At 41.2% G+C, this 4180-nt stretch overlaps 1 protein-coding gene across 1 annotated transcript in view; it reads right to left on the bottom strand.

Annotated features, from left to right (window-relative positions):
* The window catches only part of LOC101845782 (sodium-dependent serotonin transporter), a gene marked incomplete at its 3' end in the record, with an annotated part of 117291 nt that extends 117121 nt beyond the window's left edge, over positions 1 to 170 (bottom strand). Inside the window, 1 exon segment of the mRNA XM_035970657.1 lies at positions 83 to 170.
* Between the last annotated feature and the right edge of the window lie 4010 nt (positions 171 to 4180).

Genomic DNA, 4180 nt, shown 5'->3' with positions numbered 1-4180 from the left:
GGGGGGGCAGAAGTAAATTAGAGCAATGTTGGGATCGTAAGCAAGTGTTATTAGTACATAAATGAAAAGAAAACAAAATTACATCTTCCCTACCTCCATTTACAAGGGAAAAAAGTATTTCTCACTACAGTAATTATTAAACCACAGAGGAAAATATGCGAAAATCAGATTCCCAAAGTACCAAAAAGGAACAACAAGGCGTTGAACAAATTATCACTCGTGGTGTTGATATTCTATCGAGTGGCGGAGAAAATACGGGTATCACAACACTGTCCACTCACTCCGCACGCGCCAGACGCGACTCACGACCAGTGCCAGGTCGCTATGCCAAAACGCTGGGTTTCGTCACTCGATGGTGGCGGGAGTTTGGCGAACGCCAGCACGTCCCAAGCTCCGAGTCAGAGCGTCGGATTGCACTGAAACGCACCACGATGCCGGTGCGCAACGACTTCCTTTCTCGCTCACTCACGCTAACGTTCGCTCACGGCCCGCGCGCGTGCGTATATAATCGATGGGTTGGGGTAGCGATCAGAAAAGAAGAATGATCCGTCGTCGCAACCCCGGGTCCCGTTGGGGGCCCAGTCTGGAATGAACCGTCATTACGGGAGAGACCTCAGTGATTCAATTACCGTCGCTTAATGACCTCTGTTGGCCTATTCAGAGTTGTCTCGTTTGTCTGGCTACCTCGGACGATAAATTGGACCTCTCCCAGAGTGCTAGGAAGGCGCAATTAATGGTGAAGTCTTGTTTAGCTTTGCGGCGTTCTTAAGTGTCTCATTTAGGTAGCCGGTTGTTTTTGTGAAACATCTCAGTGGAGTATAATTGATCTCATTGTATGAGTTTACTGTGGACTAACAATGACAGGGAGAGAGAGGAGAGACAGACAGAGAGAGAGAGAGAGAGAGAAAGTGAGACAGAGAGTGAGACAGAGAGACAGAGAGACAGAGAGAGAGACAGAAAGAGAGATAGAGAGAGTGAGAGGAGAGAGACAGAGAGAGAGGGGGCGGAGAGAAGTGAGGAGGTGGATTACACCAGAGAATTGCTCATCCTGACTTCCTTGCTGTCCACAGAAAGTAGATTCAGGTCTAAGATAGAAATGTTAGGGATTTGGCACCCCACCCCAATCCTACACAGAGCGACAAAAACTGACGGGCTATGTAACGTAATGGTTTCTTCTGGGATTGAAAGGTGTGTTTCAAATACTGGTTCATTAATTATACAATCTTTTTTTATTAGGTGGGCTGCTGGCTGTTTGGCTTTTGGGTTAGTGGGGAGGGGGGGTAGTTGGTTTTCTTGGTTAGTTGATTAGTTGATTGATTGATTGATTGGTTGGTTGATTGATTGATTAATTGATTGATCGTCATTCGTTTGATAATCAGTCTCAAACAACAAATCCGACCTCTCCCTTAGTGGTATTGATGAAAAACTAATGGCTAAGACTGGTTTACTTTTACGTCGTTCTTAAGTGTCGTTTTCTGAGTTTATATGAGGACTGAAGAATGACCCTGACAGAGACACAAAGGAAAGTTACATATCTTTAAACATACCATAATACATAAACGCATACACTCATAAAGCACTGGCTCATTCTCAGTGAGAAAATGGAAGCATCGAGAGAGAGAGAGAGAGAGAGAGAGAGAGAGAGAGAGAGAGAGAGAGAGAGAGAGAGAAGGGGGGAAGAGAGTAGTGAGAAGGAGAGAGAGAGAAAGAAGGGGAGGCAGAAGAGAAGGAGGGAGAAAAAGGGAGAGAGAGAAAGGAGACAGAGAGGATGGAGCCGGGAGAGACAGAAACAAAAAGGAAAAGAGAAAGTCGGAAAAGTGGAATACGAGAAAGAAAAAAAAAAAGAGAGAGAGAGAGAGAGAGAGAGAGAGAGAGAGAGAGAGAGAGAGAGAGAGAGAGACAGACAGACAGATACAGAGACAGAGACAGAGACAGAGACAGAGTGAGTGAGACAGAGACAGAGACGGAGAGAAACGGAGAGAGAGACAAAGAGAGAGACAGAGAGAGAGAGGCAGAGAGAGGGGGCAGAGAGAAAGAGAGAGAGAGAGAGGAAGGAGAGAGAGAAAGGAGAGAGAGAAAGGAGAGAGAGAAAGAGAGAGAGAGAGAGAAAGAGAGAGAGAAGGAGAGAGAGAGAAGGAGAGAGAGAGAAAGAGACAGACAGAGAGAGACAGAGAGAGACAGAGAGAGCGTGGAGGCGGATACAAAATTGGACCATCTATAAGCCTGATATCCCCCCCCCCCCTTTTCCCAGAAAAAACCCAGATAGACGACTGTGGATTGCAGTAGCTTCCCAGGATTGCACACAAATTACTTCTGCTTTACCAACCTTGAAGGATTGACGGGCAGATTAGCATAAAAGTCGCCAAAAGCGTTTGTTTTATTTGATTCATTGATATTTATTTATGCATTTGTCGTAAGGAAAATGTTCTTGTTGGTTGGTCAGGTATGTGATCTATTGGTGATTTGCATAATACGTTGTTTTGTTGATTTTGGTCGACTTATTATGTTTAGATAGTTTTTGTTGCTTTTTTGTTGCTATTTCACTGGGTTGCTTTTTTTTTTTTTTTACCTATCTGCTTGATTTGTAATCAGGGCAAACCCATAACATCAAGAAAACAACTGCAGAGTTGGCCTTTCATATTAAAAAACTGCACATCTCCCGGACGCTCACCGACGCAGAAGATGAAAAGGGTGAAAAGGTGTGAAAAAGTATGGAGTTTTGTTTTTTTGTTTGTTCGTCTTTTTATTTGTTTGTTTGTTTATTCGCTTGCTTGCTTGCTTGTATAACCAACGCTTTTTTGTCATGGCGGATTAAAAGATAGGCTCATTAAATGACCTGGCTTGAGAGAGACTACTTATATGCAACATCAGTATACGAAAGGGCACAAAGATTTTTAAAAACCAAAAAACCCCGAATCAACACAATGAAAATCAGAATAAATATCACAATGAATATCACAATAAATATCACAATGAATATCACAATAAATATCACAATGAATATCACAACTAAAGAGAAACTGGTTTTCATGTTCCAGTTATATGTACACTCAGTCTTTTACAGTTTCCTTTCCTTAGCGTGCCCTATTTAAACTTTAGGACGATGATTTTTATCCGTGAAGGGAGTTTGTTGTTATCAGCTTTACTGTGATCATAAGAAAACGGTGGCGTTTGTGGTCTGGTGGTTAGGCTGTTGGGCTTTCAACCGAAAGGTCGTAGGTTCGAACCCCGTCAGGTGCCGCCGCCATCCCCCTCATGCCAAAAGAAATGTTGTGTTCATTTTACACGCTTTTTCCCTTTACCAGGGTAAGATTGGGTACCCGTCTGTAGATAGGGAAAAATCTTGTCAATTTGTTAGAGTTTGAGCTCTAAATCAGCAGCTTGAACTGTATGCTTCCCGGAAACTGCGAGGGTCTTTGAGTTTTCGAAGGTCTACTGGGCTATTAATAATTGTATAGATTGTAAAGCACATAGAGCTTGCTGTTGAGATGTGTTGTGCGCTATATAAATGTATTGTTATAAAATAAGTATTGTTGTCACATATTATCATTATTACTATTATTATTATCATTATTATTATCATTTTCATTTTAGTATCCTTATCATTATCATCATCATCATCATTATTATTATTATTATCACTATTAGTCGTAGTATTGTTGTTACTTATGGGTTTTTACAAAAATAGTTCACATACCTATTTGCAAGCAAGGGAAGTAAATGTGCATAATCAATAAAGACGTTTCGCAATAGCACCGGCTACTTCCCTTAACTAAATTCTCGTTCTTGATTTTTAGGGATTCATTGTTGCCTTTTGTTACTGACCCTTTCTTTAAATCTTTTTTTAATTTTCTTTCTTCGTTTTATTTTTGCCCTGGTTTCAATTATTTCCACCTGCGATATGCAGCTCATTTCCTAGACCTATTTTTTCGAAGTCTGAAAGATCAAAGAGCATTCCACGATACAAAAAAAAAAAAAAAGCATCAATTATGCGTTTGCTTTTTCTGATAAATTTTAGAGACCTGTCAACAGCTAACTTAGCCTGCTGAGGATGGCTCTAGTTGGAGTTCGCGACTTTCTTAGAAATTTGCTCTTGGAAAACGATATAGTACTGAGAGAGTATACTTTCACAGTATTTCGATTTCTCTTTTAAAATTGTCCAGCGCCATTTTTTCGCGTT

This window comes from Aplysia californica, unplaced genomic scaffold (assembly GCF_000002075.1).
Source record: "Aplysia californica isolate F4 #8 unplaced genomic scaffold, AplCal3.0 scaffold00302, whole genome shotgun sequence".
NCBI lineage: Eukaryota > Metazoa > Mollusca > Gastropoda > Aplysiida > Aplysiidae > Aplysia > Aplysia californica.
Note: the sequence above shows the minus strand (reverse complement) of the source record. Positions and strands in the feature narration are given on the sequence as shown.